The 25,272-nt window shown below is 36.0% G+C and overlaps 1 pseudogene; it reads left to right on the forward strand.

The window, feature by feature from the left end:
* The first annotated feature begins 5,620 nt into the window (after positions 1–5,620).
* LOC103557642 (UDP-glucuronosyltransferase 2B31-like) lies at positions 5,621–24,169 on the forward strand (annotated as a pseudogene).
* Positions 24,170–25,272: the final 1,103 nt, after the last annotated feature.

A 25,272-nucleotide genomic window follows, 5' to 3' on the forward strand; every position in this document is an offset into this window, starting at 1 on the left:
TAAAAAGAGAAGAAATGACACGTGTTGGAGAGGATGTGGAGAAAAGGGAACCCTCATAAACTGCTAGTGGGACTGCAAACAAGTAGCCACTATGGAAAATAGTATGAAGATTTCTCAAAAAATTCAGAATAGAAATACCATATGATCCAGCGATTCCACTACTGGGTATTTATTGAAAGAACACGAAATCAATAATTCAAAAAGATATATGCACAAATAATTCATTACAGCATTATTTGTAATAGCACAAACCTGGAAGTAACCCAAGTGCCCATCATGAATGAATGGATAAAGAATATGTAAGATATATACATACATATGCATGTATATATCTCCATACAATTGAATACTCCTCAACCATAAAAAAGACAAAATCATGCCATTTGCAACAACATGGATGGACCATGAGGGTATTATACTAAGTAAAATAAGTGAGAGAGAGAAAGACAAATATTGCATGATTTCATTCATATGTGGAAGATAAACACACAGATAAGAAAAGGCAGTGGGTACCAGAGGGGAAATGATGGGGGAGGGTGAAAGTGGTAAAGGGCACATATGTATGGTGGTGGATAAATACTGGATTATAGATACTGAACATGATGCATTCTATACAGAAACTCAAGTATGATAACCTACATCTGAAATTTATACAAAGTTTGAAGTCAATATGACCTTAATAAAATAATTTTTAAAGAAATAAAATACCTAGGAATAAATTTAACCAAGAATTATAAGCCATTAATAAAACTAATACAAGATGATACAAATAAATGGAAAGACATACGGTGCTCATGGATTGGAAGAATTAATACTATTAAAATGCCATTACTACCCAAAGCAATCTACAGATTCAATGCAATCCCTATCAAAATGCCAATGGCATTCTTCACAGAAATACAGCAAAGAATCCTAAAATTTGTATGGAATTACAAATGACCCGGAATAGCCAAAGTAATCTTGAGAAAGAGGAATAAAGCTCGAGGTAGCACACTGCCAGATTCAAACTATATTGCAAAGCTATAGGAATCAAAATTATGGTACTGGCACAAAAGCAGACACAGATCAATGGAAGAAAATAGAGAGCCTGAAAATGAGCTCATGCATATGTGGTCATTTAATCTATCACAAAGGAGGCAAGAATAAACTGAAGAAAAGACAGTTGTTTTAACAAAGGGTGTTAGGAAAACTGGACAGCTAGATGCAAAAGAATGAACCTGGACTACTATCCTACACCATATACAAAAATAAATTCAAAATGGATTAAAGAATTGAATGTAAAGCCTAAAACCAAAAAGCTCCTAGAAGAATACATAGGCAGTGCATTCTTTGACATCAGATTAGTAATAATTTTTTGGACCTGTCTTCTTAGGCAACAGCAATAAAAGAAAAAAATAAATGAATGGAACTACATCAAACTAAAAAGCTTTTTAAACTTAAGGAAACCAACAACAAAACAAAAATGCAACCTACTGAATAGGAGAAGATATTTGCAAATCATATATTTGATATGGGATTAATATTCAAAATATATAAAGTACTTATACAACTTAACATAAAAAAAACTTCAAGTGAAAAATTGGCAAAGGACCTAAATAGATATTTTTCCAAAAAAACATACAGACAGCCAACAGGTACTTGAAAAGATGCTCAACATCACTAATCATCAGGCAAATCAGATCAAAACCACAAGGAAACATCACCTGACACCAATAAGAATGGCTATTATCAAAAAGACAAAAAGTAACAAGTATTAGCAAAGCTGTGGAAAACAGGGAACCCTCGTACATTGTTCGTGGGAATGTAAATTTGTGCAGGCACTATGGAAAACAGTATGAAGGTTCCTCAAAAGATTAAAAATAGAAGTACCATATGATCCAGAAATTCTACTTATAAGTTTTCATCCGAAACAAATGAAAACATCAACTTGAAAAGATATATTCACTCCTTTGTTCACTGCAGCATTATTTACAATAGCCAAAATATGGAGCAACCAAAGTGTCTGTTTATAGATGAATGGATAAAGATGTGAGATATATATATATATATATATATGTACATATATATTTATATATGCAATGACTATTATTCAGGAATAGAAATGAATAACATTTTGCCATTTGCAACAACATGGATGGGAAAGTGTATTATTCTAAATGAAATAAGTCAGACAGAGAAAGACAATTACTATATGACTTCAATAATATGCAGAATCTAAAACACAAAACAAATGAGCAAACAAAACAAAATAGAAACATACTCCTGGATACAGATAACAGCTGGTGGTTGCCAGAGGGGAGGGGATTGACGGGCAGGCAAAATAGGTGAAGTAGGTTAAGAGGTATAAACTTCTATCATAAATTTAAGCATTATAAGTATAATAAGACAATAATAAAATGTCATGAGGGTGTAATGAGCAGATAGGGAATATAATCAGTAATATTGTATTAACTTTGTATGATGAGAGATGGTAAATAGACTTATCATGATGATCATTTCATAATATACATAAATATCAAATCACTATGAGGTACACATGAACATAATATGATATTGTATATCAATTAAATTTAAATTAAAAGAAAAGAAACTCCAGTACTAGTGGGTACAGACAAGATCAACTATTAAATAAACTCAACAAGAAAGGGAAAATCTGAATAGAACAATAACAAATGAAAGATTGAATTAGTAATCAAAAACTACCTACAAAGAAAAGCTCAGGCCAAGATGGCTTCACTGATGAATTTGACCAAGAATTAATATCAATTCTTCACCCCAGACCAATATCTCCTATGAATTTAGACACAGATGTCCTAGACAATATGAGAGAAAACAAAAATCAGAAATATACAAAAGTGCTTCTACATGAAGAAAAATTGGAATTTATCCCAGGATGCAAAAGTTACTAGAACAACTGAAAAATCATTAATATAATCCACCAATATCAATAAAATGAAGGAGAAGAACTGCATTATCATCTCAATCAATGAAGAAAAATCATTCAACAAAATCCAATAGCTTTCATAACGAAATTAGTAAACTAAGACTAGAGGGAAACTGCCTCAAATAGGTAAAAGGTATCTACAAAAAATCCACAACTGACATCATACTTGAATGGTGAAACACGAAATGTTTTTCTTTGCTAAGATAAGGAATAAGATAAGGAGGTCCACTGTTATTTCTATTCAACATTTTATTGGAGGTTCAAGTCAAGACATATGACAAGAACATAAAATGAAATACACATTTGAAAGGAAGATGTGAAACTACCACTATTGGCAGATGAAATGATTTTATGTGCAGAAAATGTTTGGGACTTCACTAGAAAATATACAATATACAATTGCGATGAAAAATCCAAAATGAAATTAAGAAAACAATTTTACTACAGTCATACTCCCTTAATAAAAGGTATACATTCTGAGAATTGCATCCCTATGCAATTTTGACATTGTAAGAACATCGTAGAGTGTACTTACACAAACCTAGATGGTATAGTCAACCAGACACTTAGGCTATATGGTAAAATCTTATGGGATCACCATCGTATAGGCAGTCCGTCATTGACTGAAACATCGATATGCAGCTCATGACTGTACAATAGCAATGAAAAAAAAACATACTTAAGAAGAAATTTAACAAGAAAATTGCAAAAGTTTTCCTGTGGAAACCACGAACATTGTGGAAATGTATTTTAAAAGATCTAAATAAAAGGAGAGGCATCTCATATTCTAGGATCAAAACACATAGTATTTCTGTAATGGCAATTCTCCACAAATGGATATACAAATTCAACACAATCTCTATCAAAATCCCAGCTGACTTCTTTGCATGAATTGACAAACTATTCCTAAAATTCATATTAGATATTCAAGGGACCTAAAATGCATCAAAAAATCTTGAAGGAAAAACCAAAGTTGGAGGAATTATACTAATTGAATTCAAAGCCAACTACAAACTACACTACTCAAGAGAGTGTAATACAGGCGTACACAAAAGCAAATAAATCGATAAAATAAACATTAGAATCCAGAAATATACTCACACATTGATGGTCAGTTGATTTTTGACAAAGGAATGAGCACTCTTCTAAAGAAATTCTTTGAGACAAACCGATTATCCACAAGTAAAAGAATGAAGTTGGACCGTCTACCTCAAACCACATACAAGAATGATTCAAAATGGATCAAAATTCTAAAAGTAAAAATAAAACTATAAGACTCTTAAGGAAAAACATAGGTAAACATTCTGATATTGAATTTGGCAATTATTTCTCATATGACATGAAAAGCACAACAAGCAAATTACAAATAGAGAAAACGGGCTTCAACAAAACTTAAAACCTTTGTTCTATAAAGGACATCGTCAAGAAAGGGAAAAGACAAGCCACATAATTGAAGATATATTTACAAATCATATATCCCATAAGGGACGTATATCCAAAATATATTTTCAAAGGCTCTTATCGTTGAATAATAAGAGGACAAATGATCCAATTAAAAAATTAATAAAGGTTCTGAATAGATATTACTCCAAGAAAGATATACAAACTTTGAACAAGCCTATGCAATCGTGTTTTACATAATATGATCAGAGATGTGACTCAAACCACAATGAGATATGACTTCACTCCAACTAGTGTACATATAATTAGACAAAATAACAAGTGTTGGCAAGGATATGGAGAAATTCGAACCATCATATGTTGCTAGTTTAAATACAAAATGGTGCAGTCAATTTGGAAAATGGTATGCCATACCCTCAAAGGTGAAGCACAGAGCTACAATATGATGCAGCAATTCTCATTCTAGGTATATAAGCAAGAGAAAGGAAAACATGTCCATTGAAAACTTTCACATGAATGTTGATAAATAATATTATTCATCACAGCCAGAAAATGTGAATAAAAAATGTTGATCAACTTACAAATAAGCAAACAATATATGGGATAGCCATACTACAGAATATTATTTGCCAATAAAAAGGAATGGAGCCCTGACATGTTACAACATGGATGAACCTTTAAAACATTATGCCAAATGAAGCAGCCAGTCACAAAAGACCACATATTGTATGATTCCATTAACTGGCAAATGTTCAGAATAGGCAAATCTAAAGACAGCCACTAGACGAATGGTTGAATGAGGCTTGGAGGAGGCAGAGATTAGGGAGTTCTGTCTAAAGGGTAAATGTTTATTTATAGATGATGAAAATGATCTTCAATTGATTGCTGTGGTCATTTCACTATTCTGTGAATACACTATGAACTATTGAATGGAATACTTTAAGGTTTAAGAAGACTGCAGACACAGTTCCTTCTCACTTGCCACTGTTCTTAACAGTCTTTCAAATACAGTTGACTTACGCATACAAGGGCATCACCACTTAGGAGATGACAGCACTTTTAATCTTCAAACAGATATTAAACACATGTATACAAAGTCATCCATCTTTTGCTTTTTCCACTTGCTATCCAAATTTTCTGACTGTCCATATCATCTATTTACTTTGAGCTGTAGGAGTTATATTTTAACTTCCTCATTGATTTCTCCTTGAAGATAAGTCTGAGCAATGGTACAAGGGATCAGCAATTTGAAAGGAAGCATTCTGTTCCACCAGGATGTCTCTGAAATAGATTTCACTTCTGCTGTTACAACTGAGTTGTTGCTTTAGCCCTGGGAATGCTGGAAAGGTGCTGGTGTGGCCCACAGAATACAGCCATTGGATCGATATGAAGACAATCCTGGATGGACTTGTCCAGAGAGGTCATGAAACGAGTGTTCTGACATCTTCAGCTTGGATTCTTGTGGATCCAAACAAAGCTTATCTGCCTTTAAATTTGAGATTTATTCCGCATCTTAAACAAAACATGATTTTGAGGTTTTGCTAAAAAAACTGGTTGATACATAGACACATCTGCCAAAAGATTCATTTTGGACACATTTTTCACTAATGCAAGAATTCCTTTCGGAATTTTCTAATAGTGTTCAAAAGCTCTGTGACAATGCAGTTTTGAACAAGAAACTTCTAAGAACACTACAAGAATCAAAGTTAGATCTCATTTTTGCAGATGCCATTGGACTGTGTAGTGATCTGATGGCTGAGCTACTAAAAATACCTTTAGTGTATAGTGTCCACTTCTCTCTAGGCCATAAAGTTGAAAAGTATAGTGGGGGACTTCCATTCCCACCGTCTTATGCACCTGTTGTTATGTCACAAGTAAGTGATCAAATAATATTCATGGAGAGGGTAAAAAATATGATATATATGCTTTATTTTGACTTTTGGTCCAAAACATTTAATGAGAAGGTGTGGGATCGGTTTTACAGTGAAGTACTAGGCGAGCCATGTTTTTAGGTGGTAGCTTGAAGTCCTAATTTTCCTAGTGCCTTGAAAAGTGAGTTTGTATAAAGTCAGAGGAATTTGTCTTTAATAAGTGAAATGTTGAAAGAAAAATACAAAATGATCTCTCAAACTCACAAATGTTATGGAAATGCTTAAATTATAGGGTCAGTTGGAATCCCACGGTCCATTACTAGTACAGGACCCACGAGGAAATCATAAACTAAAAGTTAAAGCACTGAGGAGTTCGTTAAGTGATTGCATATCAATCCTTGCGTATTTGTTTGCTTGTAAGAGGCTTTATTTCACAGAGGAATTTTCAGTCCAGAGCAATATTGAGTAGAGATTTTTCATATATGTCTTGCTCCTGTCCATGCCTTGCGCCCCTATTATCAACATCCCCCACAGGGGAAGTACATTTGTTACAGTTGATCAAATGATATTGACACGCCATTATCATCTAAAACCCATATTTTATATTAGGGTTCTGCCTTGGTGTTGTATGTTCTTTGAGTTTGGACAAAATTTTAACATCACATGTCCACCATTAAAATATTACAAGCGTAATTTCACTGCTCTAAAAATACTCTGTGCTCTGCCTAATCATCCTGCACATCAACTTTACTATATTTTTTTTCATTTTCACTAAAAGTCATTGGAAATTTTACTAAATATCTTGATCAAAATAGACATATAGATTGAGGAGTAACATATTTCTAGCACAACAGTGTGTGGAGCAATGAGAAATTGGTCTCCTTATTTCGCTGGGATTCATTGAAAAAAAAAAAAAAACTTTTCTGCCATATTACCTGAAGGAGTCCTTCACAAATGAAAGATATAATGGCTCTATCTCAAACACGTGAACCTATGATTAGAGATTCTAATGATTACACATTCCTTCACTAAGTACTTACAAAACATCTGCTTTAAAGGCCTAGAATTTTGTCACAAGTTAGACATACAAGTTACTAGTCCATATTTTTTAAAAACAACGTGTCTCCATTAAGGATAAAATGAGCCACAATTAAGGGTGAGCACATCTATTTCCATACTTTATGAAAACTTTCCAGCTAGTTTTTGCAAAGACATTTATTTAATATGCAAGTATTATTAAGCCACTTACGTGAGACAAATACCGGAGTGGCCATACTTTCAAAACCTTGGTTTACTTGGGAAATCCAGGATCAAGGGAATAGCTTGCTAAACTGTAGAGACTACACGGAGCACTTCAGGGAACCATGTTTCCATGGGTATGGTAGGGTAAATTACTTCAGAGTTGAAATCTCTGTTCATATTTGCATCAGTAAACTTTTGCAGCCATACAGCTAAACAACTGCATGTTTAATTCTTTGATGCCTTAGGTTTCATAACTGTTTATGTTTGTGAATGCACTGATGTGATGTTAGATATGAAAGTCTCTTATGCATTGGAGCATATATATAAACAACATATATAAAATATGTATATTATATATATATACACACACATAATAGTATTATAAAACCACAGACACATTTAAATATCTTTGAGTCTGTTATTCCAAGCTGTTTTCAGAAAATTACCTGGTATAGTCACAAAACAAAACTCTCATTTCCTTACTTTTATTTTCTTTTTTCACTTTAGGAAGAAGCACTAAATTATATGAGTTAATGAGGAAAGCCGAAATGTGGTTCGTTCAAAACTATTGGGATTTTGAATTTTCTCACCCATTCTTAACACATTTACAATTTAGTGGAGGATATCACTGCAAACCTGCCAAACCCCTGCATAAGGTGATGTACTCCTGTTTGTGTGGTTGGTTTACTTTGCATTTGCAATAGAAATGATTCTGTGTTCTTTATTTAGAATGTTTGATTACGGTGAGAGATATGGGAAGCTGCGTAAAGGGACCTACAAATTGGAAACTCACATCTTTCAATACCATTACAAGACTCTGAATTTTATTATCATTGAAGAATAAAGTATTATCCCTGGAATCCTTTAGGAATAGGATCAGTTAAGTTAAGGCCTCGTTATTCAACACATAAGAAAGTATCAGTCACTCATTCAAAGTTATTGTTGTTTTTGGTTCTTTCTGACTGAGAAAGATTTGCCCTGAGCTAACATCTGCTGCCAATCTTCCTCTTTTTGCATGTGATTTGCCACCACACCATGGCCACTGACAGTTGAGTGGTGTAGGTTCGTGCCCAGGAGCCAAGCCCAGACCGCCAAAGTGGAGTGCGCCGAACTTAACCACTAGGCAACCTGGGCTGACCCTCAAAGAATATTCTTAAAGTGGCTAGCATAGTTCTGAGATATATGCTGGATATGCAGAGAAGCAGTGTAGACACAATTTTCCGGCACACACACTTAACATTCTACTTGGAAACAGAATATAAGCATGTAATAAAAACTGTGTGAAAAGTATTATAATAAGGAAAGCCCACAGTGCTAAAGAACATCCAGTGGGCATCATAGAAGAACAATGATTCAAGTCAGAAAGTATACTCTTTATATTGGAAAGGTTACCTCATTAATTGCCAGAGAGAAAAGATCTAATAATGAATTTAAAACAGAAGGACAGAACAAAAAAATGGATGAGTATGCAGCTGTGACAAGATAGCTAGGAAATTTTTGGCTCTTCTACATTTGTGTTTTGGGTATAAGAGTATACTGAGCCATAAGGAATATTCCAGTACTGAAAGTAACAAATTGATTTTAAAGTGGGAATACAAATCAGAATAAATTGAGAACAATTCCAAACAAGAGGGTGATCTGCTCTCTGCTGCAGAAAGCCTGCTGTATCTCTCCCAGCTGCTCCCTGAGGATCTCAAGGAGGTGATGAGGGCCCATAACTGTCAGCTACACATAGCATATTCGACTAGGATATCCTTTTCACAATATGATTTCAAGGCAAAAGGTATCATACATTAAAAAAAACAGAAATATGGTCACTCAAATAAGTAATATACATGTATATTTCTGGATTATAAATAGGAATCTTAGGGCGATTTCATGGAAAGTCCAAACAGTATTATCAGACTCACTTTTCTGATGAGTCTGAGATTACTCATCAGCAATTCTCCAGCCTTTAAAGAGTGATTTAGGGGGAGCTCAGGAAATACACACAAAGCTAAGTTAAGGTGAGATATAAATTATTATAGAGCTGAGAAAAAAACATGTAAAGTCATCCCAATCATAACAAAATTTTCACAGTGCTCATAGTAAGCAAAAGAAAACACTAATGACTAAGCTAAAGTACTTCTCCAGAAGACCTGCCTGGTATAAACACAAGTGATTTGGTAGAACTAGAATAATAAAGAATCAAAGGTGAGTCAAGATCCTGCTGTGTGGCCTCCTTCCAAGAATCTGTATTAGTAATTAATGACAGTGTAAATGAAGACACTAGGTATAATATTGTCTAAGAGCATTGCCTCTGCACTACTGTATACTGGCTCTATTTCACTTCTTTCTTACACACACAGACACACACACACACATATTTGCAAAAATATACATAATAAAGGAAATTAATCTCAGATCAATTGAATCATTCCAAAGTAACTAAGGGACTAGATCTATTATAAACAGTCACTAAGGAAAATAGAATGGAGTTTCCTTAAAAAATTAAAGTAGAATTACCATAAGGGCCATCAATTCCACTTCTGGGTATTTATCCAACACAATTGGCATTAGGATAAAACTGAGATAGATGCACACTCATCTTCATAGCAACACTTTTCAAGAGAGCCAAAATGTGGAAGCAGCACAAGCGTCAATCGACAGATGAATTAATAAACAAAATGTTCTATTTACACACAATGGACTATAACTCAGCCTTAAAATTGAAGGAAACTCGTAACACATGGTACAACGTGGCTGAAATTTTCGGACATTATTCTAAGTGAAATGAGGCACTCACGAAATGACAAATACCATATGATTCACTTATATAAATTACCTAGATGAGTTAAATTCGTAGAAACAGAGTAGAATGACAGTTGCCAGGCAATTATTGTAAAATGGGTATAGTTTCAGTTTGCAAGGTGAAGAGTTCTGGAGGTTGGTGACATAGCAATGAGAATGTACGTACTACTGAAGTGTACATTTAGGAATGGTTAAGATGGTAAATTTTATGTTATGTATATATTACCACCACTAAAACTAAAAAGGCACTACTCTAGTAATTCCTAATAATAGATGATTTTCTCTGCTTAGTTGTTTGGAGCAATCCTTTATCGTGAACAGCTATTTAATGTATCTGTTAAATTTTGAAAAGGACCTGATTACAGAAATTTCCTGCATGAGAGGTAAACTACAATGTTTTATCATAGATTCAATTTATCTCAAAAATGAGTTTAAAAGCAAAAGTATACATGGCAGTTGCCAACAGTACAGTGTTTTTGGCTGACAGATAATTTTGGCACTGACATTTGGATCAGATATAAATATATTTAACAGATGCAGCATGAACTTTTGATATTATAATGACATTGTGATGATATTATAATGATATAATAATGATATTATAATATAATAATATTATCATGATATTATAATGGTATAATAATGCCATATCATCAAATTTTGTCCTTTGCTCCTTTTCCTTGCAGGATTCCTGAGGGCACTATACATGCTACAGATGTTCTCAGAAAGTAAAGGGGCTGGCCCCTGGATAGTGGTTAAGTTAAGAGTGATCAGCTTCAGTGGCCTGGGTCCATGGGTTTGGATCCTGGGTACAGACATACACTACTCATCACTCATTAGCCCTGATGTGGTGGTGACCAACATACAAAATAGTTGAAGACTGACATAGATATTAGCTCAGGACTGGTATTCCAGAGCAAGAAAAAAGAGCAGAAAGAAAGAAAGGAGATAAATTTTAACAGTAACATTGAGCAAGAAATGATAATCGTCTGAAAGGCGTCCTGCAGTTTAGGCTTGCCAGGTAATCCAGAACGCTTTTACTTCCCCTCAATTTCAGAAAACGCCTATTCAATGTGCTGTTCAGGGAGCTATACATAGAAAAGTTGGCCAAGGCTTACCAAGCAGCATATAGCTACCTATCCAGACAGGATCATTTAGAGAGAGAAGAAAAACAAGAAAAAAAAGAAAGTGAAAAGCTGCCCGGGTGGACTGGGCCCTGCTAAAGTTGGAAACACGAAAATATAGAAGAAAGGGTGGAGGTGGGTCAGCCCTTAAGTTGACCCTGTGTTTTACAAAATATGGCTCTGCAAGGACCCTGCTCCTAATCCATCTGAATAATCACTCCTCTCAATAGAAGAAGGAGAAGGGAATTTTAAAAAGAGTTAATTAGAAGCCTTGCTAGAAAAGGAAAGTTTGAGATGTTCTCTTGTCAGTAAAATATGGTAGTAAATCATTTCATATATAGAGAGTATACTTGGAGTCTCTGTGTATTTGTGAACTACTTTTCATTTTTCTAAATGGTATAGCTTTCTGCTTATCACCTATGATGATTTGCTGAGAACTGAAATTGCTTTAATACTCACTTAGCAAATAGATGTTAATCACTGGTAATTTAGAATCCAGTTTATGAGGATTGCTTAGCAGTTCCAAAATCTGTAACTAATTTTCGTACTTGGCTTGAAAATGGCTTGATATAAGAAACCATATTAATCAATGCTGTCCAAGTTTGGAGTAGCTCTTTAAAGTGTTAACAGTCAGCTGAATAAAATTTACCACCATCACGATATTCAAATTTTTTCAACACCTATACTATTATTTGTGAAGTACTGAGAGGCTCCTCTATTCTACATTTAAGGAATTCTGAAACCTGGCAATAGTCATAATAATCGGATTTTTGTAAAAAATTAACTACGTGAAATTTTTCTTGAAAGTAGTGATATTGATAATTAGTAATTTAAAAGGAGATAAATGTACTAACCAAGCAGAAATTATTTGTTATTGAAAATAAATTGGTAATAATCAGCAATATTTTGTTCTCACAATTAGATGATTGCATACATTTCCCATTTGGCAAATCAAAAGATGTAAAACTCTAATGATATAACTTATAGAACATGTGGATATGAGCAAGTCACTTCTCCCAACACATAAAAAGAAATAAATAGACTAATATTAAATTTGGAAGCTGAGAGGTAGTATAGTAAATAGTTAAAATGAATTATCAGATTATTCATAATTTGCCGTTATTTTGCACTAACATTAAAATGACTGCCTAAAAAACTTTTATGTGCTTGAATTTGTTATTGAAAATCTCATTTGTCTAATCCAAGTGAGAAACATCATGATTGCAATGATAGGTGATTGAATGTAAAATAAGTGCATGGAGGATGAAAATTCCTATTATATCAGTGTTTATTGGTTGTAATTACTTAGCATTTCTTCTCCTCATTTCCTCATCTGCCATAATGATCAGGTTTAACTAGAGTCCTCTTAATCTATTTAGATTCTAACATGCTATGTCTTAGAAGTTTGACTCAAGGAATCAGGCATTTTCTTTACTCTAACAGGTTTAACTGCAAGAAACCAGACACCTTAGGGCCAAATACTCCGCTCTGTAAGTGGATTCCCCGGAATGACCTTCTTGGTCAAATTCTGGAAAATGAACACTCGAATACGAATAACTCCAACCAGATCATAATAGTTCACCAGGAAAAAAAATATTGAAAACTTATTACTAAAAATTGACTGTCTTCTATTTATTTCTCATTCAGAGGGAGAAAGGATAAGTGTAACCTTTCCTTCTTCTGATTCCTGCACCACCACCATCAACTTCCTGCTGCATTGACACGATGCTTCTCAGACTGAGTCACTTCACTATTTCATTAAGAGAATATATTCTAATATATTCTCTCTAATATACCCTCTATCTAATATATTATATCTAATATACCCTCTCTTTGTTTCTTTTCTAACCCATTCTTTTTTTATTCAGCATGTTCTCTTTCAATTTTATCCACCTGGTAATATTGTATGTATTTTTCACGTCTCAGGTCGTACACTAATCTTCTATATAGCCTTCACTTATCTCGACAGCAGATTTAGATGTTTCTTCCTCTAAGCTCTGAAAGACATTTTAACGTAGTGTCGTGTGTATAATAATCTGTTATTTAGAATACGATGCCTCTTTCAGTGTCTTATATTGTCCCACTCTCATTTTATTCTAAGACTTATACTTAAGAGTTTGCCAAAATTCACCCAATCCTAGGTCATCCACAAACCAAAGCCTTTATAACTCATGGTGGAGTCAATGGCATCTATGAGGCGATTTGCCATGGGATCCCTGTGGTGGGCAATCCTTCCTTTGCAGATCAACCTGATAGTGTTGCTCACATGAAGACCAAGGGAGCAGCTGTAAGATGTTACTTCAGTACAATGTCAAGAACAGATTTGCTCAACCCATTGAAGACAGTCATTAATGACCCATCGTAAGTATCACGATTTTTTTAATAAGTAGTATTTACAGATAGATTCTTTTCCATGTAATGAGTATGAGTTTCATCTCATGTTTAAGAGGCTAATTATGAAATTACTAGCATGATTTAACCATTCGAAAATCTACTTTATTTTCACCCAGACATACATTTATTTCAAAGTTGTATCTTAACTCCATAGATTTAATAGCTAACCAACTGGTGCAAGAATTTTCTCCCAAAGTAATGGAAAGCTGCATAGGTATTTTTAAGAAAGACACATTTTTAACAAATGACAGGACCTGAGAAGGAAAGAATGATGAAGAAAAAATCATAAATTCCTTCAACTCAGTAACTAACATCTCTGAAACTGTAAATCTCTTTATATCAAAAGTTGATTTTATTTTTATTGTTTTAATAGATTGCACAATGAGATATAATTTACATACTATAAAATTCACCATTAAAATCATAAAATCCAAATGTATGTAGTATGTTTACAGAGCTATAAAACCATTACAATATTATTAATTTAAGACATTTTCATCACCACAAAAAGACATGTGACATTCCTTAGAAGTTACTTCCCATACCCCCTGCCCAGGTAACCATAAATCAACTTTCTGTCTCTGTAAATTAGTCCTTCTGGACATTTCATATACATGGAATCATACAATATATGGTCTTTTGTAACTGGCTTCTTACAGATAGGCCAATGTTTTTGACCTCCTTCCTTGTTGTAGCTTTGTATTGCTGAGAAATATTCTACGATAATGACATAACATATTTTTATTTACCCTTCCATAAATTCATGGATATTTTGGTTGTTCCACGTTTGGTTATTAAAAATATTGCTATATATGCTTTTGTCTGAATATATATAAAGATATCAGTACTTACAGCAATTCTAAACAGAGTAAATCCTTTAAAGACAAAAATTGTCAAAATGGATTTTAAAAAATAACTTTGTATACTGCTTACAAGTAATTCTTAAATAGAAGAGTACAATAAAATTGTAAGTACAAAGATAAGAAAAGACCTTTTTCAAAAATAAACATAGAAAGATGTATAGTATACTAATACCAGACATAGTAAACCAGAAACAGTACTAAAATGAAAAATAAATACTTCATAATGATAAATAGGCTAATCCTTCGAAACAATGCAAATTATTAATTTGTAACACTTACTAATAAATCCTCCAAATAAACAAAGTAAAAGTAGACAAAAAGCAAAACAAGTGGGGAGGGTGTCAAGATGGTGGCATAAGTGGACACTGAACTCATTTCCTCCCAGAAACACAACCAAGTTACAACTATTTTTGGAAAAATTACCACTGATAGAGAACTGAAAAGTGCATAAAAAGAATTCCCACAACAAGGGACAGTCCTGATTGAGGTGGAAGAGGCAGAAATTCCTGTCTGGAGAGAGAAAAACCACCTTTGAGAGCCATGAAGCTTCATGGCAGGCTGGCTGGGAGCAATCCTATGGTGCACACCCTCCCCTAGAGGTGTGGGGGACCTGAGCAAGGGAGTGGTACCATTGCAATCATCCTTTGGACTCAGCACCACTGAGACAAGTCTCATAATGTCTGGATTTGCTGGCTATTAACTTCAGTGAAGAGTACCCTTAGAAAAGCTATTGGATATAAGTTGAAAACAGCCAGCTCTTAAAGGTCCCATGCAGAAATTCACCCATTTCAGAAACAACCTAAAATCACCAGAAAGAAATTTGCACAGTCCTTTGGTAAAAATTAGACTCAGCTGATAGGTTGTGGGTGCATTTTGTTGAGAGGTGAGACCTCTCTAGGGACTGAGACATTGGCAACAGCCATTATTGTGACCTAGTACAAGTGTGCTGACACAGAGGCTGGCAGATGTCATTGGAGTTCCTCCCCTGGCCTGTTAGCCCAGGGTCTGCCCCTCCCTGGCTAGAGGGCAAATATAATTCAGCTCACTCAGGGCAGGCAGCCCTCCTGAGGGAGTGGGCCCACTCCACAGAAAGCCCTCAGGCAACTTTTCCACCTGCATTGACTGGGTCTCTGGATCCTCTGCACTCACATGAGTTTGTCTGCCTCTGTGGGGCTTGGTATGTGGGACGGGCCAGTGGAGAGTGTGGTGCATTTGTGGAGTGTGTGGGGGCCTCTGCATTGGGACTACAGAGTCCACTCCAGGGGGTCAGGTAGGGTGCACAGGCCAGGACTGTGATGCCAGTGGATGTGGACCTGTGGACCTTAGGGCTTATCAGCAGAATAAGAGCTGTGGTTCTCAAAAATCAATATAGGATATCTTCCCCAAATTCCAATGCCTAAAATAACTGGGTACTCCAGTCCATAGGCCAGGCCCACTAAGCTTCAGTCTTGATAGAGCTGACAATAGCCTTTCAGGCAGGAGGCCTACAGCAATTGTAAGCCCCTGAGACTCACAACTGGCCATGCTGAGAGCCTACTTACTTAACAGAAAAATTGCAACAGGAATATGCGATTAGTCCTTGCAGCCAACTGTGCTTGGGCTCCCCAAACTCAGTAAACTGATTGAAGGGTGTATAGCAGCCACACACAGCTGAGCACTACAAACAGCTGGTCAGGGGGACAGCCTAGACTCCCTGGGCACATGCAGCAAGAGCAACACCACTACAACAGAAGGACACACTTTGCTCACATGGGGGTCACTCCTGGAACATCTGGAACTGGTGATGACAGGAAAGCACACTGCAGGACCTTCTAAGCTGTCTCCTATATAAGACAACATCTCCAAGATCAGAAGATGTAGCTGACCCACCTAAAACATAGATATAAACACAGAGAAAGAGGCAAAAGAAGGAGGCAAAGCAATACATTCCAAGCAAGGCAACAGGACAAAACTCCAGAAAAAGAACCAAATGAAACAGATGTAAACAATGTACCTGACAAACAGTTCAAACAAAAACTCATAAGGATGCTCACTGATCTTGGGAGAATGGATGAACTCAGTGAGAACATCAACAAAAAAAATGGAAAATATAGAAAAGAACCAATCATAAATGAAGAATACAATATTGGAAATGAAAAATTTACTAGACGGACTCCATAGCAGAGTACATGATACAGAATAACCGATCAATGAATTGTAGGAAAGACTAGAGGAAATCGCACAAGCTGAACAGATAAAAGATAAAAAGAATTTTTAAAAATGATGACAGGCTTAGGGACCTCTGGGAGACCACCAAGTGCACTAACATTTGTATTATATGTGTGCCAGAGGGAGCAGAGACAGACAAAGGATCAGATAATCTTTTTAAAGAAATAATAGATGAAAAATTTCCTAACTTAAGGAAGCAAATGGACATCCAGGTACTGGAAGCACAGGGAGCACCAAACAAGGTAAACCCAAAGAGGCCCACACCAAGACACATTGTAATTAAAATGCCCACAATTAAAGATAAAGAGAGTATCCTAAAAGCCACAAGAGAATGGCAACAAGTGACATACAAAGGAAACTCCATAACACTGTCAGCTGACTTCTCAGCAGAAATCTTATAGGGTAGAAAGGAGTGGCATGATATATTTAAAGCACTGAAAGGAAAAAACATACAGCAAAGAATACTCTACCCAGCAAGGTTATCATTCAGAATGGAAGGAGAGATAAAGAGTTTCCCAGATGAGCAAAATCAAAAGGAGTTTATCCCCAAGAAACCAGCCCTATAAGAAGTGCTAAAGGGACTTATTTAAGTGGGAAAGTGAAGACCACAAATAGGAATAAAGAAATTATTATTTTTTCAAAAGCAGCAAAATCACTGGTAAAGGCAAATATACAATAAAGATAGCAGATCAACCAACTATATATATAATGTGAAGGTCAAAAGACAAAAGTACTAAAATTATCTATTTCCAATATAAGAAGATAAGGATACAGATGTATGAAAAAAAGGCTAGATATGATATCAAAAATATAAACTATGGGAAGAGGGCAATAAAAGAGTAGAGCTTTTAGCTAGGGCTCACACTAAAGACACCAGCAACTTAATAAGATTGCTATATACATAGTTTTTAATATATGAACCTCACAGTAATCAAAAACCAGAAGCCTTAATAAATATACAAAAAATTAAGAGAAAGGAACCAAAGCACAATACTAAAGAAGCCATCAAACTACAAGAGAAGAAGAAAGGAACAGAGAACAAATACTGAAGCACACAGGAAAAAAGTAACAAATGGTAATAAGTACATACTTATCAATAGCTACTTTAAATGTCAATGGACTAAATTCTCCAAACAAAAAGCATAGGGTGGCTGATTGGATAAGAAAACAAGATTCATCTATATGTTGCATACAAGTGACACATTTCAGACCTAAAGACACTTTTAAACTGAAAGTGAAGGGATGAAAAAAGATAGTTCATGCAAATGGCAATAGAAAGTGGGGATAGCAATACTTATATCAGACAAAATATGCTTTAAAACAAAAACTGTAACAAGAGACAAAGAAAGGCACTACATAATGATAAAGGGAACAATCCAATAAGAGGATATAATACTTGTAAATATCTATGCACCTAACATAAGAGCTCTTAAATATATATAGCAATTATTAGCAGACATAAAATGAGAAATAGACAGCAGCACAATATTAGTAGGGGACTTTAACACTCCACATACACCAATAGGTAGATCATCCAAACAGAAGGTCAATAAGGACACATTGGTCTTAAATGACACATAAGACCATTTGGACTTAGCTGATTTATATAGAACATTCCATCCAAACCACAGAATACACATTCTTTTCAAATGCACCTGGAACACTCTACAGGATTAATCACATCTTAGGCCACAAATCAAGTCTCAATAAATTTTAGAAGACTGAAATAATACTAAGTATGGTTTCTGACCACAATGGTATGAAACTAGAAATAAACTACAGGAAGAAAATAAGAAAAGCCACAAATATGTGGGGGTTAAACAAAATGCTACTGAACAATTTTTGGGTCAATGAAGAAATTTTAAAATACCTGGAGGAAAGTGAAAATGAAAATATAACATTCCAACATTTATGGGATTCAGCAAATGCAGTTCTAAGAGGGAAGTTTATAGCAATACAGGCCTTCCTCAAAAAACAAGAAAAATCTCAGTTTAACAGTGCACCTAAATAGGAATTGGAAAATGAAGAACAAAGACCAAAATCAGCAGATTGAAGGAAATAATAAAAATCAGAGCAGAAATAAATGAAATAGAGAACAAAAAAAACAATAGAAAAATAAATTAAACTAAGAGCAAGTTCTTTGAAAAGATAAACAAAACTCACAAACTTTTAGCTAGACTCACCAAGAAAAAAAAAGAGAAGACTCAAATAAATAAAATCAGAACTGAATGAGAAATTACAACGGACACCTAAAAAATCAAAAGATTATAAAAGAAAACTACAAAAAGCTGTATGTCAACATATTGGATAACCTAGAAGAAATGGATAAATTCTTAGACTCATACGACCTTCCAAAACTGAATCAAGAAGAAATAGAGAATAGGAATATACCAATCACCAGTAAGGAGATCAATACAGTAATCAAAAACATCCCAAAAAATAAAAATTCAGGACCAGATGGCTTCCCTGGTGAATTCTACCAAACATTCAAAGAAGATTTAACACTTATCCTTCTCAAAATCTTCCAAAAAATTGAAGAGGAGGGGAGGCTTCCTAACTCCTTTTATGAAGCCAACATTATCCTGATACCAAAACCAGACAGAAACAATATAAAAAAAAGAAAATTACAGGCCAATGTCACTGATGAACATTGATGCAAAAATACTCAACAAGATACAGCAAATTGAATACAATACATTAAAAGGATCTTACAAAATGATCAAGTGGGATTTATTCCAGGGATGCAGGGATACTTCAACATCCACAAATCAACCAGTGTTATACATCACAGTAACAAAATGAAGAGTAAAAATCACATGACAATCTCAATAGATGCAGAGAAAGCACTTGACAAGATACAGCATCCATTTATGGTATAAACTCTGAATAAAATGGGTGTAGAAGGAAAGTACCCCAACATAATAAAGGCCATATATGACAAAACAACAGCTAATAGCATTCTCAGTGGAGAAAAACTAAAAGCCATCCCTCTGAAAACAGGAACCAGACAAGGATGCCCACTGTCACCACTCTTACTTAACATAGTATTGGAAGTTCTAGCCAGAGCAATCAGGCAAGAAAAAGAAATATAAGGCAGTCAAATTGGAAAGAAAGAAGCGAAACTGTCACTATTTGCAAATGACATGATTTCATGTAGAGAAAACCCTAAAGAATCCAACTAAAACTTTTAGAAATAATAAATGAATATGGTAAAGCTGCAAGATACAAAATTAACATACAAAAATCAGTTTCATTTCTATACACTGGCAATGAAGTAGCAGAAAGAGAAATTAAGAACACAATCCCACTTAAAATTGGAACAAAAACAATAAAATATCTCGGAAAAAACGTAAGCAAAGAGGGGAAAGATCTATACACTGAAAACCATAAAGCACTGTTGAAAGAAAGTGAAGAAGGCAGAAACAAACAGAAAGATATTCCATACTCTTGGATTGGAAAAATTAACATAGTAAAATGTCCATACTTCCTAAAGCAATCTACAGATTCAATGCAATCCCTATCAAAGTTCTAACAACACATTTCACAGAAATAGAACAAAGAGTCCTGATGTTTATGTGGAACAACAAAATGCCCCAAATAAGCAAATGAATCGTGAGAAAAAAAGAACAAAGCTGGAGGTATCACACTCCTGAATTTCGAAATGTACTACAAAGCTACAGTAGCCAAAACAGCATGGTACTGATACCAGACCTGAAGTGAGTTCACTCACTCATTGCACAGCAAGCCAATCTCTGACACCAGGTGTAGTGGAGGAAAGTAGGAATTTTATTATTCCACAGCGCTGGGCAAGGAGAGAGGGCAGCTAATGCTGAAATCCCAAACTCCCCAAAAAGCTAAAAGGAAGGGTTTTTATCTGGGATTTTAGGTAGGGGAGGGGGAGCATATGGCCTTGCTGGTCAGAGCTTTCCCACCAGCCTGTCCTTGGCCTTGAGGCTACTTTCAGAGAGGAGGGAGCCTGTGCCCTTGCTGGTCAGCAGCTTTCCCATCAGCCTGTATCCCTTTGTGGGGAGGAGATAATGAATCCAGGTGCTTGTCCTTGGTGATGTCCCTCTCCATGGAGGATAGTGGAACCTGAAGCCAAGAAGACAGAGAGTAAGTGGGAATGAGTGTTTTGGTTTTAACCCCATATATGCTGGGCTTAATTTAGGGATACTGATCTCAGGGTCGGTATGAGTACTGGCACAAAAACAGACACATAGATCAATGGGACAGAATTGAGAGCCAAGAAATAAACTGACACATGTATGGACAGCTAATTTTTGACAAGAGAGCCAAGAACATACGACAGAGAAAGGAGAATCTCTTCAATAAAAGGTGTTGAGATAACTGGACAGCCACATGCAAAAGAAGGAAAGTAGACAATTATCTTACACCATACAAAAAAATTAACTCCAAATGGATTAAAGACTTGAATATAAGACCTGGAGCCACGAAACTTCTTGAAGAAATCATAGGAAGTATGCTCTTCAACATCGGTCTTAGCAGCATATTTTCAAGTACCATGTCTGACCAGGCAAGGGAAACAACAGAAAAAATAAACAAATTGGACTACATCAAACTAAAAAGCTTCTGCACAGCAAAGGAAACCATCAACAAAATGAGAAGACAACATAACAATTGGGAGAAGATACCTGCAAACCACATAGCAGATAAGGGGTTAATATCCAAAGTATAAAAACGACTCACATGTCTCAACAACAAAAAAAGCTAACAACCCAGTTAAAAACTGGGCAAAAGATCTGAATAGACATTTCTCCAAAGAAGATATACTGAGGGCCATCAGCCACATGAAAAGATGTTCAACATCATTGACTATCAGGGAAATGCAAATGGAAACTACAATGAGATATCACCTCACATCAGAATGGCTATAATTAACAAGACAGGAAAAAATAAGTGTTGCAGAGGATGTAGAGGAAAGAGAACCCTCATACTGCTGGTGGGAGTGAAGACTGGCACAGCCACTAGGAAACACAGCATGGAGGCTCTTCAGAAAATTAGGAATAGAACAACCATAAGAGCCTGCTGCTCCACTCCTGGGTATTTATGCAAAGAATGTGAAAACATGAATGTGTAAAGATACATGCACCCCTATGTTCATTGCAGCATTATTCACAATAGCCAAGATTTAGATGCAAACTATGTGCCCATCAAAAGATGAATGGATAAAGAAGATGTGGTATATATACACAATGGAATACCACTCAGCCAACAGAAACAATGAAATGAGCCATTTGTGACAACATGGATGGACCTTGAGGATGTTATGCTAAGCGAAGTAAGTCAGAGAGAGAAAGTCAAATACCATATGATTTCACTCATAAGTAGCAGATAAAAACAACAACAAACATCACACAGAGACAGAGATTGGATTGGTGGATACTTGGATATTACCAGAGGGGAAGTGGGGAGGGAGGAGGGCGACGGGGTGACTAGGCAGATGTGTGTGGTGATGGATGATAATTAACCTTTGTGGGGTGAACATGATGTAATCTACACAGAAATTGAAACAGAATGATGCATATCTGAAATTTGTATAATGCTATAAACCAATGTTACTATGATAAAAAAATAAATTATTTAAAAAAAAAAAAAACATAGTCCATACTCCTTAGCGGCATTCCAGGCAAATCTTTGAGTGATTTTGTCTCAATTTACCATTTGATCCTTATTATTTAATTGCTTGCTTTGTACTGTTTATATTCTAATAGAAATAAACAATCAGCCCTGCAAAAAAAAAAAAGAAAGAAAGAAAATAAAGTTCAGGAAGAAAGGGACAGTTTATTGCTTGCATCTTTCAAATTCCACTCCATATGAAAGAGCAGAAATGTGCAATCTGGCAGGACACCAAGACAACAGGCATCAAACAGGACTGAGCTGGCAAATCTGGACATCTGGAGCCCATTTCCACTCGCAACTCATTGTTTCCTAGGCAAGCTTCCGGTCTGAAGGCTGAAGGCTCTGTTCTGACTCAGTTCCCTTCACCAGACCTGCTTCCCTTAGACATAGGCCTTCAAGCTGCCTAGCGGCCAAGCCAACTTATCCTTTTAGATCTGGCTTGAGCCTCTGCCTGTGAAGACATCCCTACAGCTGTGAGCCTGCTGGAGCCAGAAGCCAGCCTGAGCTCTCCTTCCTCCACCTGGACTGGCTTAATCCACAGCAGTGCCAGAAACATAGAAGGACAGTTTGCCTACAGAAAGAGAAGCATTACAGAAAGGCCCATTATACGACCCCTTTGATAAAATACAAGAAGTATTGAAAAGGCACCCATTTACATAAAAATTAATCAGGAAGGGAAAGGAGATTAAATAGAAATATATAATGATAAAATGAGAGAACAGAAAAAATGGACCAAAAGGCAAGGCCATTGCCTACCCATCCCATAACCTTGGACGAGCTGCTTAAACATTCCCAGACCTCAGGGCTGTGTGCAGGTTCAGTGGCAATGAGGCCTGGCACACAGTGGCCCTCAGCAAGTGCTAGATGAGTGAGCAAGTGAGAGAATGAATGAGTATAGGATGGGCTGGGATTCAAAGCAGAAGGTGTTAAACAGGGGTAAGGATTTCCTTAAATCCTTCATTGCTAACTACAATCTTGAGATGAGCCATGGCATATAGAGTTAAAACCGAAAGGAGCAGAGAGTTCGGTTTTCTCACAAGAAGGAAGAGTCAGAGTCCACACTCCTGAAGGTAGGGCCAAGGTGAGTATGGGACACACACCTTACAGAGCAGTGCGCTGGGGTCTCTGAGCATCCTGGGTGAAAAGTCAAGTTCAGGGATTCCCACACATATAGTAAGAGGACGGCTCGCATTCCTTTTTTCTTTAGGTAGAAAAGATATTCTGGGTCCCCCCACAGGATGACATCTGTCTGATGCCTGAGAAGATAAACACCGTTGAGAAAGCCTCACAAATTTTAAATGCTTTTATATCTTCTGTTTCACAACAGCCTGTACAGGTATTTGAACAACAGAGGACACGTAGGAGCAAGACTCTCTTTCTGGGATATGCACAGGGCTGGGGGCACACACGGGTTTGAAAGTCCCTTTCCAAAGCTCCTTGCTCTTTGGGCATTTGGAAAGCCCAGGGAAGTGAAAATATCCTGGCCTCTGAGTCAGATGGTCATGTTGGAAGTTCTATCTTACCTCATAAAAGCTGTATGATCTTGTGCAAGTTACATAAACTCCCTGAACTTTGGTTTCTGTATCTGTAAATTGGAGGCAATATTTATTCCCTTACAGGTTTACTGGAGACATTAACTCAGACAACGTAAGCAAGAAACCTGGTGTACAGCAGGAACTCAGCGAAGGTTAGTGTCCTTCCTCTCAACATGAAGGTCACGTTTAAATTCATAGCCAACAATAGAAACCCAAGAGAAGAGGATCGATATGATTTTGAATACTTAATATCAAAATAATATTTGCTAAATCAGGATTCCCTATTTCCTTTTTTCTCTCTATTAGTTTGGAAATGATCTTCTCTCTCTATCCATTGGATGGTTATCCTTAAAATTAGAGCAGGCATCCATGGTGCGAGTCCAGAGTTAGTCAATACACAAGATAGACTCCACAAGATAGATGTGGGGTCCAGGCCACTTCCCCATGTGTCTCACATGCTGTCCTCCTGCATTTCACCTTCCCTTTAGAGCCCAAAACCCATCATCAGTACTTTTGTTATTTTATATGCTCCAGGTTCGGTTTTGTTTCTCAGTCGTCCTTTTTAGTGAAGGGCTACAACTTTCCATTTTATTTGTCTGAAAATGTCTTTAGTTTGCACTGTCTCTTCAACGATTCCTAGCCCGGTGTAGAATACTAGGTTAAAGGTTATTTTCTCTCAGCTATTTAAAAATATTCCTGTGTGGCATAGAGTTAGAAGCATGGGCCCTGTGCTCAGAATCCCTAGAATCCAATCCTGGCCTTGCCAATCCCAGCTCTAAGACCTGGGCACATGACTCAGAGACTGGGCTCAACTTCCTCTTCAGTGACATGGGGACAATATTGGTCCTACTTTATAGGGCTGCAGTAAAGTTGGAATGAGATAGGGAATGTAAAATGCTTAGAACATAATAATGCTTTATATAAGGTTATTATTTTTATTACTTTATTGCCATCTGACTTTTATTGCTGCTGTTGAGAAGTCCACTGATGTCTAATGATCTTTCATATGTAACCTGACTTTGCTCCCTGCTGACTTTTAGGATCTTTGTTGGGGTGTTTTGCAGTTTCATTTCCATGCATCTAGCTGTTGCTTATTTTTATGTATACTGCTTAGGTCTCCTCAGGTTCCTGAATCAAAGGATTTGTTTCCTTCCTTGGGATTGGGAAATTTACAGCAATTATTTTTTTGAATGTTGCCTATATTTCTTGCAAGCTCAACCTTTCATTTAGAAGGATCTCTGTTGTATGTAAGCTAGTATT

The sequence above is a fragment of the Equus przewalskii genome, chromosome 3 (assembly GCF_037783145.1).
Source record: "Equus przewalskii isolate Varuska chromosome 3, EquPr2, whole genome shotgun sequence".
Taxonomy (NCBI): Eukaryota; Metazoa; Chordata; class Mammalia; order Perissodactyla; family Equidae; genus Equus; species Equus przewalskii.